We start from the raw sequence: 13,631 nt of genomic DNA, 5'->3' as shown, positions 1-13,631 counted from the left end.
ATGGAAGATTGGACATTAGCTTTAGCAGGATAATATGGTCTGGAGATTAGGGATGAAAGCCTAGCGCTGTCCCCGGAGACGACAGCTCAGACGTGTCCACAGAGACCAGATTCCATTTCTCTTTTGGTCACATTTTCCTTCCAGTAAAGACATTTTTTTCTTCTGAGACACAGGCTGTTCTTGCTCCTAACGTGTGCTAGAATACTGGACGTTTCTGTTTACGCCATTCGACACGAAGAGTGACAGACGAAAATAGAAATGACTTATTTTAAAGCCGGGTAGAAGAAGAAAAACACCCACAAACTGACCTGTGAATTTTGCACTCACAGGAACAGCATCACTGAGCACTGGGTTTCTGCTGCTTCCTGTCTGTTAAACCACACTCAGAAGAAAATTTCTTCCTCTGTGTAAGAGCGGAAAGTTCTCAACTCCCCCTCCTTCCTCCTGAAACAACACACTATCACGCTCGTAGACTTGAGTGTTGTCACACAGGTACCGTTTCTTTATAACTACTGCCAGAGTGACGTAAAACATGAAGGTGATTACACTGCAGATGGACTCTTTTTTTAGATAAAGACTAAGTCTGACAGTGTAACATATGATTGGATTTTAGAAGTTAAACTAGTCAGAAGTAAGAAATCTGTAAATATAATATATTCAAAATATTAAGAAGCTAATGAGTCATTTCAAAAATATATTCTGCAAATGAGACGCTACTCAGCTTTCTTTTGCTTTCTGACATTTTCAAACCTGCTTCTGCAGTCAGGGCTGTTTAGTGATTCAAAAGGATCACAGCAGAGTTCTCAAAGCCACACCTGCCATTTGCAGACATCTCTTCCCCACAATGCTGACACAAGTACAAGCAGATAGCATTACTAACCCACCCACCCCTCAAAACAGACACACATCCCTTATTTGGCCCCGTGAGTTGGTTTTGCACAAATTCTAAGAACAAACTACAAAGTTCCCGTCACACAGTGTTCTCATATTGGTCATACAGTATTTCAGTGCACAAACGCACTGTGTGCGCAACGACAGCACAGAGAAGAACTTTCCTGAAGCCCGAGTCATTCATTACAAGTGTGAAAATATTCAGTTTTGTTCTTAACTGAACACGAACAAATATGAAGCTTAGAAACACACGGTAAACAAATCGAACCACAATAAAGTATCAATAAAATCCATCTTGACTCCAGCGCTGCTGTCTTACCTGATACGTAACAAATCCAAAGAGAGGCCTTTTGTAAAGTAACAGATGCGGGCTTTTAGTAAAAATTACCACCAGCAGCCTACTTCTATAATGTGGCAACCAGCCACATGTCACAGATAGGAAGAACCACTAAAGTTGTGAAAACAGGACAGGAAATTGCAGCAAAGTTTTAGAAAAGACAACTGCACCAAACATGACAGTTTGATCCGCTGTGTGCTGCTGTGACCGCCACACTTCTGCCACGGTTTTATTTAAAAATGTGATCTTTGCCATTCATGCAAGTGGAAGCCTGTGTGCAGCGCCGTATTTTTAAAATATTGTTAGCATATATATTTACAGCATTGCCGTGAATGTTTTTCGAGACGTTTACAGCAGTGCTGCGTGTAGTCGGTTCTGTAGGCGGTAATGCTTACACCTAAATGAATACTCAAAGCAGTAAAGCATGTAAAGCTTGTGATTTCAGTTTTCTATGTTGCTCTTTGCCAGTAAGAAAGAACAAGAAGCAACTGAAGTTTTGATAAGAGCATAAGATTCATCCAAGCATTTTACAAACCAGAGCTGGCTCCAAAACTGTACTGGCCTGTTTTCAGGGAACTATATAAACTTTTTTTCTTTTTTTCTCACATCTGAGCTCAGTGACATCATTTCAAAATAACCCAAAAAGATTTCTGAGTTAAAGGAATCGGAGAGCAGGGATGAATAAAAAGCATGCATGTCTGTGCATGTGTGTCAGGAGTTTCGTTGCCCTGCTGATTCTTTTCTTGGAGACATAGCTGAAATGTTTCATCTGAACTTCTAGGCTCTGCTGTTGTTTTGGCTGCTGAGTGGGAGCCATTTGATGCATGACTAGACTGGAAAAGTCAAAGTTCTCTCTTTTTGTAGACTATAAGCAAGCTTCCCACAAGTGCTAGATATATACAGGAGGCTAGTGCATACAGAGTCACGTCTTTGTATGAACCAAAAGTTGGAAAATTGCTTTAAACCTGTCCTTCTTCACTATAATCAAACTAAAATTAAAAGTAATTATAAAATTTGCACTACTACCACTCACAAGCACTTACTTTCATACCAACACGAAGATGTCATTTCACAGGAATACTGACAGCAACAAGGGAGGATACTGTACCCAGGGGAAAAATACCAGCAGCACACTATCAACTGAGTGAGCAAGTTGAAAGTTGACATCCTAAATTCCTTCTTACACCATAAACACCGATGCCAACTTTATCTCTGATAGCTGCCATTTTTACGCAACTTTCCACAATTCCTAAGAAACTCAAGGGAAGCCTATAGTGTATGAACTTTGCCAAGATACTTCCTAGGTTGTCTCTTAGCGTAGGTACATGTTATGGATGGAGCTCAGAGATTTCAGGGCTGACTGTGGATCATAAAGGGGGACCTGGCTGTTGCAAAGGAGGCTGCATACCAAACAGGTCTGGACACAAGCAGGCTGATGTGTCCACCTACAGTCAGGCATGCAGTAATACCTAACAGGCAACACACCTACAGAAGGCACATAGTCAGACAGAGACAAAGTAATCTTTGTCTCGTCATACAGTTCGACTCTACCACTAGTTTAAGAAACAACATGGAAGCTGAGAAGATCGATGTGACTCACAGATCTGTACGATAAATATTTACCTAACGCTACAAGTGGGAAAAAGCTAGCTCTGTTCAAAGGTAACAAAACCTGCCTGCTATCTGATAAGTTAACCTACTTTGTGAAAGTAGAGACTTTACAAATCTTTGTACAAATTATGCAAACAAACTATAACATTCGAATGACATTAGATTTAGCACACAAACATAAAAGTGTCTTAAATCTCCTCATCATTATTGTGCTAGAAGGCAAATACATTTATTTCTCAGAAGTATTCCTTTTAATGCTCACTGTCTTTAGAAATAAGTACCATATAACACGAGTACAGCATGTCATACTACATCCTACTACATTTATTATGTTTTAATCAAAAGGATAAAACCCTCTCAGAGATGCAAATTTACAGCCCCGGCTGTTTTTGAGACTTCCAGGGATCAAGCTTCAGTTTAACAGCTAATAACAACAAAATCAGCTCTTCTCATCTGATCCCCCATAAAGCCTCGCTGATAGGACCACTCACACTGAGTCAGCTTAGCCCCTTCAAGACAGCTTATCTGATTTCACACAATTGGATACTGGGTCAGTGTGGTATTGGATACCACTGGCCAATGTTTCTATCTAATCTTGCAGCCAGTAAACGTGTGCCCATTCCTGGATCGAAGGACAGAAGTGCAAAGTCATTGCTTCTCAAGATGCCAAGTGCATAGTTCAAATACAGACAAAGGGAAAAGTGTTAAGCTGTGCGAGTGACCTAACAGGCTCATGACAAATGTTTGGATTGCATGCTTTAGGTATTACAGCATTACTCGGACTTCAAACGCTTGAGCTCGTCATCTTAACAAGTTTTCTAGACTCGTGTCCGCCCTGTGCTTTCACTACTCATAACATTAAAATTAACATTCCCTGCTAACACCACCCTCTTCCATCCACTTCGTATATTCCAGCTGCCGCAGATATGAATCTATGGCGCAGCTCATACATTTGAGGAGATGTTTGACATATTTGCAAGGGGCAGAAGGACTGTCTGCTCAGGCTGGTCAATATTTGAGAAGGCTTTATGAAATACACTTGTTTATGACAGTCACCTGATGAGGAAGGTGCAGCATGGGTGCATGAAATGAGGACAATAAACTACCTGGTTAAAGAGACAGCTGTGCTCAGTACTGCTGTATAACAAAATATTTACACGGTGTGATTGCGTTACCATATTTGGGATCAGCAATAACTACACGTGCAGAGAAACACGAAGAGTTTCTAGGAAGATGCACACACTACAGGCTCATACAAATGCTAATCTTTGCTTCATGCTACTTTGAATAAAAAAGCCTGACAATCAGTCTCCAGAGGGGCCGGGGCTATGTTGTTCTGATGAGAATCACAATGCAAAAACGCAAAGGTAAACAAGGAGTGGCTGTTGCCTAGCAACACGCAGAGGGAGAGGGCTTGTAAAGTAGGCTGTGTGGAACAAGAACAGAGCAGGTGGGCCTCATTCAGCTCAGCAAAGGCACACTGTGTGTTTGTGAAGATACATGTTGAAGACCAAGCATAACAAGCACAAACACACAACTGAATGGATTGCCAAGCTGCTTCTCCCTGTGTTCACTGCTGAAATCAAAAAACTGAATTGTAAAAATTACTCCCCTGATTTTTCTTTTCTTTCGCCCAACAAAGAACTCTTCCAGCTAAGAAACATTTTTGAAATTGTCCAATCTGTAACAGCTGCAAGCCTCAAAGTGCCTCAGTTCTTTACATACTGCACTTCTACAGTCGTGCATTTTAAAACAATGACGTCAAACTCCAGGCGGTGGAGCTTTTCCACACCTGAGTCACATGACAGACTTTTTTCAAACTGCTTTCTGACTCGGTGACGAATTGGACCTACAAGCAGAAGCCATAATCACTTTGGCATCAATAGAATCAAACCCATCCAACACTACATTACTATCATCCTAGTATAGCCTACAAACCTCAACAGCTGATTAGATTAACTTAAAAACATAGTAAATCACTATACTTAGCTCTAAATCTTACCTACTAACCCATGCTATCTTGGATGTTTCATCCCTGGCAGATTAAACAAACATAATATTGCATGTTAATCAGTGGCCTATTGACTGATTCTAGCTAAGCTTAAATGCTGCTATTAATTATGTCATCAGTATTCACATCTAACATCCTGCAAATGAGGAGATCTTCTGAATTGTCAAGTTATGTAATGAGAATGCAGTGGGGGTTTTTTACTTGTGGGTGAGGTGCGATTGAATACGAGAGAAAAAAACGAAAGAAAGAAACGAACCAAAGCGGTGCTGTCACATAAATCGATCATTTCTGGATGTAGACCCAAATGTGTGGATGCAAGAACTTAAGAGTTACAGATGTAAGAAGTGATGTTATTATTGATTTTTATATATCGACCATGTCACCACAAATTTTTAGAAATTTGCATGCAGCAGTCATTCCTTGAAGCCCTGAGCACTGAGAGTCTGTTACAGTCCTTTTATATTTGGACACTAGCACCCAGACAAGGGGATCCACTCAGCAGATCATCTGAGAGCTGCAGTGATTATGGGCATGGCCAGTTTTCCATATGAGAGAGCTTGCTGCTGAAAGTTTCAAACTCAGACACCACTGCAGCTGGGTGTCTGGGACCAAAAGCCTCCTAAAAACATGTGGCAAAACAATTTCCCTGGGTTAGAATGACTGTTTGTACCAAACGATATTGCATTAAAGCAAATATGATGTTTAAATTAGCACAGCAGAGCTGGGAAACTATAGCAGCTAAAGTTTTATGTTTTACGTTCATATGCATCTCACACAGGGTGAGTCTACGTTTTTGCACTTTGTTACCTCATGCAGGGTGGGACCCACATAACTGGAAACAAAAACACTGCACTGTGAACTTGCTTTCAGGCCTTTATATAGCATTAGCAATTTATAGCTACTGCATCAAACTGCATCAGAAGACATGAAGTTTTCTGTATTTGTAAAGTATACAGTCCCAAATGACTGTTTCAAATAAATGCAGAGCACAACAGAAGGTTGTAATGGAAAATTTATTTCTGATGTCTGTTTGCTGTTTTTATCTGGAGGAAAAATAAATCTGCACCTCAAACTCCGCCCACACAACTTCAGTGAACAACGTCTATGAACGATGAACTTTTATCAAGATAAATGAGTTATCATCATTTCCATGTGGACGCTTTATATAAAATGTATATCAACCAACACTAACTTAATAGTAGGTCTCTTTAACTGCATGATAGTAAAAGGGAAGTCATTTCTAAACAGCATTAACCAACTCACACGGCTTCCAGTTCATTATTTTATAGATGTTATATTTATTTTTCGCTGTTTCTGAGAGTCTGTTGGTTTTATTAGTACTAGGGATGTGGCCAAAAGGTCATATCACAATGCTTTTTGGGTCGAATCGATCTCTAAATAACAATTCTCCCCACAGATAGTTGATCTAAAGCAATTAGATGATTAGTTGTGCTTCTGATTGCCTGGAAACAGAGCCAAACTCTCAAATCTCTGCATCCTTTTCTTGTTGTAATTTTAATCTTAGCATTAGTCTTCGTCTTCTTTTTTATTTTTATCTTGTGTTACAACTAGTCACGCTCAGTTCATGTGAGGTAGGAAAGTTTGGACGGGGAAGTTATTAATTTTATTTGTTTTATTTATTTCACTTACTGTTAACCAGCTAGTTCCTTGTCCTGTTACATGTCCATGCCTGCATGGTGGCTGTTAGTCCCTATCGTGGCAGTTGCCGATGTCAGTACTTGTCCAGTGAGTCTCACGTCCTGTGGGTTAACCCTCCCCTGGTGAACCCAAGTGGAACTGGTTCATGTGCTGATACGCTAAGTTCAGCAAGGCCTCAAAGCAAAAGGACTATCATCTCCGCCAGCTGCAGCTGAAGACAGAGGAAGTAGAGTCCAACCACAGAGCAAGAGACTCACAGGAGATAGCTGAATTGCATTGATAGCAACTGAACTTTCACATTAAGATACGTGAATATAGCACCTTTTAAATATGTGACGCCATTATTCCTTTGAAAATCTATCGAGGATGCAAACTAATCCATTGCTAAATGCCACCTGAATTTTATGCCACTGAGAAGAAAGCAGCAGGATCAACCTTTTATTCTAGAAACATGCAGGAGGACTTTGCATTACGTTTCTTTGTGTACGAAGTACTCAGATCTTTAACTTGACCAAAGGTTAATCTTACAACCACAAAGCCTTTTCCTTAACACGCAACTGTGCAGCGCATAGATATTCGTACATCATCACGAGGCAGCGCACCAGAACCATTAATGTTCTCTATTCTTTTAATCTGAACAATAACTACTAAGTAAAGCTTTTGAAGTAATGCAGCAGATTAAAACATGCAATGCTTCCATCTGAACTGCAGCAGAATCCCCAAGTTTCAGTACCTCAAAACTATGACTATGTACGGTACTTGAGTTGTTACATTTACTTTTTCACAACTGACTGTGACTCCATATGTCACGCCAAGACTCGTGTTCTGTTAAATACTCCCAGATAAGTATGGTGCATTACATAAGCAGGAGTGTTGTGAAAAGGTGTGACCTGATATTCCCTATACTAGATCATTTCTCTTGTGCGCCCTCTTTCTTTGTGAGAAAACATGACCTACTTCACTTATTTCAGCCTGGCTTATTATACCAGCACTTCTGTAACCACGACGTTAATAAGTACACACTGGAGGGGTTAAATCTATAAGATTTACAGGATTTATGTGAGAAATGAGCCTCAAAACATGTAGTAAGTAAAACGTCTAGAAAGTCTTTTTACTTCACTACACAGTAAATCAACTCCAAATAAAAATGACTGAAAGGACTAACACAGACAAACAATGTGATCATCAGTATCTTAGAGAAAGCATCACTGAAAGAAATCACAGACGAGTTCCCAGTCAAGAGAAATGCACTGAAGAGACAAAAGAAAAAGAAGAATCTCTGCCCCTCGAATATAAATCAAGATCGGGGACTGAAATGAAATACACCCGGCTAGAAGAACTTCAAACGGTTTGGTTTTTGGGCTCTGTGGTGAGATGTGATGATAACAGCTCTGGTTCGGTATGTACTGCAGAACAACGGCCAGTCCTAGCACGCTCCGAGCATGAGACGGTTGCAACACAGGGAGACAGTTGCTCAATCCATTTAACTTTATTTATCAAGGGAGGGTTCTTGAGCACCGGCAGCATATTAACAGAGATACACAACCAGCTTACAAACTGAATACTGAATGTGCCTTGCTCAGTGGCACAGTAGCTATTAAGCAGAAGAGAAAGTTATACATTAACTTTCCCCACCCAGGTTTTCCCAACGGGTCACAGGAGTTCAAACTTCCCATCACAAGCGTACTTCTCTAATCTTTAGGTCTCCATCCATCCCACAAAAAGAGAGCAATGGAAAATAAAACAGCAAAGAAGAAATGGGGAAACTGACGTGGAAATGTGATGCAAATTCATCGTTTAGCAATACAAAAAGACCTCTGAGTGTGCTTTCTCATATGAGCCATTTTCCAGTTGGGCTTACTGAAATATAATGGCTGCGGGTGCACAAGCCTTGTTTATTCACTAGTTTCACTATGAGTTCACTGGTTTTCCGCAGCGGCTTCAATAAATAGGACGGCTGAAGGGTAGAAGTCATGGTCACCAGGCAAAAAGGAACACATGAACAAGTTGATACTTTAAGCAAAGTTGTTTATATAAAGAAATCATTCTTGCCAAAGCCATCATAATATTACTAAGAAAAGATTTCATTATTTGAATCATGGAAATTATGGCACCATTTTTATTTTGAATATGCAGTCATGACATCGACAATTTGGACTATTTAACAACCATTTCTCTGCTACCACACAAAAGTGATGTTACTCTTTTTATTCTATTCAAATCATAACCAACAGTTTGTACCTGACCATTCACAGTTGGCTCTGCGTTTTTTTCTGCTCGTGATAGCATGCACCTGCAACATGGAGCAACACAAATCCTCGATTTTTACATATCTCGGCCTGCCCGAGTTGTAGTAATAAACTAAACCCCGCCTGCTCCTGCTCTCGTCACCTCCTTATCTTGCACCGCCTCCGTCATCTTGCCCAAGCCTAATGATCTAATTACAGGCTAAGACTTGTTGACACTGTATTGAAGGAAGAAAGACTGCAGTCCAGCCGCCCTCCTGTTCTTTCAATGAGAGGCATAAAACCTCACTAAACAGCAGCTTCACTATGAGTTCGTCCTCTGAGGCAAGAGGCCCTCATTTACAATCCAAATCAGGGTGGGCATGGGTTATGATGAGAAAGTAAGGCAAGTTAGGTCAAATGCAAACTTCTACCGGCTCAACAACAGAGCTATTCACACACTGAATCATGTGTTGATGGTACAACACATAAAAATAATAAAAAGTCCTCTGTTTTTCAGGGCCAGGCCACCTGACCCTCACCCAATAATACTCAATATTCAGTCTAAAATATAGAGATATTTATTTATTTGGTGTCTGTAAGATGACCTCTTCTACACTGCCTTTAATGGGCCTCAGCTGTTATGCAAAACATTACATCAACAAGATCATTTCTGAATGCCAAACCAATGAAATAATCACATGCTTGGATATTTTGTGTATAATTACCTTTTTTAAAAGCCAGACTAAAAATTAGACGAATATGTTTTGTGCTTGTTCGGGGTTTCGCTGAGATAACTGCACAGTTCTGTGCATCTTCAATGAAGCAACATTTAAAAGAAAAAGTGCATGTGAAGTGAGAATGTTACTCAGACTCGGAGGCATGTTTATTCAAACATGTATTGCGTGCACACTGTGGTGCACAAAGTGCAGAGTCGATTTCTGAGGAAACAGGAAGTGTGCTTTTATCTCTGCTGCTCTGTGCAACTTTTAGAAACAGATACTTTAAGCACAATAGTTTGGTTGACAGACTTTACACGAGGTTAACTTTTACATGCACAGAAAAGGAAGCAAGGTACTTCAGGGTCAGACTTTGCTGTGAGCTGAAATGTCAAACATCTGGGCATCTACATTACAAGATAAGCAGCATTCTGTTCCAGTGATCAGAAGATTTTGAAGAAGCTCTGCATGACTGACGCGATGTGGCTGTGGCTAAGAGCTCCAACAGCGAAACCACAGCCGTTCCTCTACTTCTTTTCTTCTCTACTCTAATTGTGAATGTAGCAACTCACAGTTTTTAATAATAGCATGACATTTGTGTAGCAATTATGGATCAAAATCATCATAGAGTGTAATTACTTTTTAGTAGACCATTACTACACAGTGAAAAATACATGTGGGCTTGGTCAGGGGACTTGCAAAATACTGTTCCCGCCCTTATTTCAAGACGCCATATAAGGCAACAATTCAGAAAAGAAATGCAACAAACACACATATAAGTTAAAGATCATCCTTATTAGATCTTAACACGGCAGGTTTGAAAGTTAGAAGTGATAAACTTATCTGACAAGTTTTCAGACACTAAAAAGTTTCAACTAGGTTTGAGGAAAATGAAGCGATATGGGCGAGAAGGTGATTCGAATAAATACAAATGCAGGTTTGTTGTTTTTTGAAGTGACATTTGATTTATTAGTATGCCTCCAAAGATGCAATACAAGAGAAAACAAGCTCCTAAACGTAAGATGAACTGGGATGACTTGTTAAAGCGCTCTATTGAAAACCTTAAAACATGTCAGCGCAACGCCAACGAGAGCCATGCACAGCAGAGCAATCAACTACCTAACTGCTTGTCCGCTTACACACATAAATATATATTATTTATGTTTGTTCATGTAAAATGTATACCTTTCCTTTAACACACACAGAAAAAAGCTTAAAACAGGTAACATGTGGAGAGGAGAATGATCTGTCACTGACCTCAAAGACACAGGATTCGGGTGACAAGGTCCATAATAACAACCAACCAAGTGTTGATCTCAGCAACCAAGAGAAGAATCGGCAGCAAATGGTGAAACTGGAAATAATCCAAGACGTGTTCAAAGGAGGACAATGGTGCCTAAAGACGTGGACAGGCCGGCCCCACACCTCTTTCTCACAGTGACAAAACAAAGCTGGAGATGAGGGGGGAAAAAAGACAATGCAAAGGCTGCTGGTTGAAACAGAAAAAGGAGAAGTGTAGTGAAGCAACTTGTCCTCTCCCTATGAGTCACGCAGCACTGTCGCCATTGGTAGTGAAGCCCTGAGGCAGAGTGCCTTCACCTGGCCAATCAGCGACGAGTATCGGCCCTAAATACAAATCCTTTCAGGTGAGTTCTCCTGGTGGCGGGGATTGGACGGAGCCGAAGGGGGGGAGGGGAAACCAGAGAGGACCAACAGTAGGGCCACACCTTAAACACCATGAAAGACGATAGACGGGTTTCACCTGCAGAGGCGGTGGAGTACTGGATGTGTGAGTAAACAGTTGGACAGGTATGCACTTCGTTCAGACTTTGACCATGCGGCGTGGGCGATTCAAATCTGTATGGCACCTTAGAAGTTAAATTCACCTGTCTTTGTGGCCCATTAAAACACTTGAAATGAATTGTAAGCCTATTAGGCATGCCGCACAGTTAAGCAGCTGACATATGGAGGAGTTAAATGCATCATAAAATAACTTCTAGCAGTGGGAGGTACAAAGAAATCAAAATGTAAAGTCGACTGCGTTTAGTATGAGCAAGTGCTGTGCGACAGAAGCCCAAAATGTCTGTCTTCCACCCCCTCCTATTCCTCTTTGAGACTCACCAATCATGCTAATGGGACAGTTCCAGTTGTGAACAATCATCAGAGGCAAATTTATCGTTTAAAAAAATAAAGATTCACATGTTGTTCTGGGTGTTATCAAAACATGCTTGAAGTGCCACTGATCAGATCAGTGGGTAACAACATTTTTAGTGACACACATCTTGTAAAGTTCAGCAAGTGAGAATAGATAGGAATCTTTATCAGAAATGACACTTTAGCAAACAGGAAGTGGTGGTCTGTGGTAAATGCTGAGCACTCTGTCTTCACACCCTGTGCACCAATTTGTACACGTATTCCACTGAAAACCTCCACGTAGTATTTTTAACAGAACGTCAAATGTTAGTCACTGGATAAAATTAGTTTTCAATTGGGATTGTTGCGAAACAACTTAACATGATCTATCATAGGGCTTAGTATTCAAAAAATTGGCCCATTAAATCTACTGCAGCCAAGTCTGTTTGTCATGAACCTCCAAATCCCCCTCTCCATCTCCACTGAGTGCCCTCATCTTCGCATTAATTCTTCCTGGCCTGCGTTCGGCACAATTCAGCTCAGAGTAAAAGCAACTGTTTGCTTGGGAGCGAATTGATAGCCTTGTTGTGAGGGAAAGTTATACCGAGCAAGCTCCATTTATCACTCGCCTTTGGAAATACTGTCCACAACCTCGAAGCCTTAGAGGAAGCTGTTCACTTCTTGTGATATAAACTCTTAAGGCTAATGGACTGCAGCACTGCCCAAATCCAGGACAACCATGTAAACATAGTAAAAGTATGCAGACAGGCAAACTTTCAGATAATGACAACAGCTCTACAAAACACCAACAAAAGCAGAAACAGTGCGTGAGGCCTAAAGGAGAGCTACGTGCATTTTGACCTTCCTCTAAATATTAAACAACAAGCTATAATTCTGACTAAGCTTTTCAACTAAGTTTTTATTTTTACCTAAATTTTCCAAAGAACAAATTCAGCATAGAAAGCTGATAAGTAGTAAATTCCAAAAAACTCCAAACGGAGATGGAGAAAATTGTTAGATAACGAACCACACATTCCAGCCTTCAGTTAATTTTGGGAGAACATTTATTCCCTCAACCTCTTGCCAGTATAGTCAGAGCCAGACAGACCATTGCTCATGGAGGAATTATAAGAGCAATGCTCAAGGAACTGGATTTATCTGTCCTGGGCAGCAGGCATATATAACTTGAAACTGGTGACTGAACATTTTAAAAGGTTCCCAGCAAGCAATGGTAAATGGCCTGTATTTGTATAGTGCTTTACTAGTCCATAAGGACCCCAAAGCGCTTTACACAACCAGTCATCCACCCATTCACGCACACATTCACACACTGGTGATGGCAAGAACTGACTAGTTTATCAAATCAATATACAATGTTAGTCCCCATAGGGAAATTGCTCCTCTGCATTTAAACCATTCACCCAGTGAAGCAGTGGGCAGCCACCAATGCAGCGCCCGGGGAGCAGTGTGTGGGGATGGTACCTTGCTCAGGGGTACCTCAGGGTAGCCGTTCAGTGGAGTCGAACCCCTGACCTTCCGATCATGGGGCCACCACTCTACCTACTGAGCTATCCCTCAACTTATCATGTATGATGGGCCAAAGGGCATTAGAAAAAGAAATCCACTAAAATGTACTGAATATACAATGAATAGCACAGATAACAAAAACATTCAAACAATAAATGATTGCATCACTTTAAAGTTTAGCGTTTGCTTCTGAAATGTACAACTTGGATGATTAACATATTTCCAACAGAACGTTATCTGACTGGTTTCGAAACTGGCTAATGGTTTAAGTCACTTTCTGAACATGCGGCAAAATGTTCTTTTCAATATAAAACGACTATAAAGGAAATCTTTTGATATGAAGTCATTGTTACTTGGTTACCTGAAGTAAAATACCAAATGATTAATACTGAAAATTACTGAAAATTTCTAATCAAGTTAAAGTGGAAACAGATTTTTATATAGACAGACTGTAATCTTGCTGCAAAGGAGCCCTGTCCACACATGAAGTGCCTGCCAGTGAAGTGGCAACCAGGCTC

General features: G+C 40.5%; 1 protein-coding gene across 5 annotated transcripts in view; it reads right to left on the bottom strand.

Annotated features, from left to right (window-relative positions):
- elf1 (E74-like ETS transcription factor 1) overlaps window positions 1-13,631 on the bottom strand; it is a 42,492-nt gene that overhangs the window by 16,653 nt on the left and 12,208 nt on the right. For 2 of the 5 annotated variants that reach the window (XM_006803216.2, XM_006803219.2), the window contains exon 1: window positions 10,711-10,997. The exons of 2 other annotated variants lie outside the window; for them this stretch is intronic. The gene's annotated coding sequence lies outside the window, so the exon portion shown is untranslated. Of the gene's footprint in view, window positions 1-6,500; window positions 6,716-10,710; window positions 10,998-13,631 lie in introns of those variants that run through there. One more of the 5 variants, XM_087851651.1, reaches the window with a different exon arrangement.

This window comes from Neolamprologus brichardi, chromosome 2 (assembly GCF_056152115.1).
Source record: "Neolamprologus brichardi isolate AB-2024 chromosome 2, ASM5615211v1, whole genome shotgun sequence".
Taxonomy (NCBI): domain Eukaryota; kingdom Metazoa; phylum Chordata; class Actinopteri; order Cichliformes; family Cichlidae; genus Neolamprologus; species Neolamprologus brichardi.
Note: the sequence above shows the minus strand (reverse complement) of the source record. Positions and strands in the feature narration are given on the sequence as shown.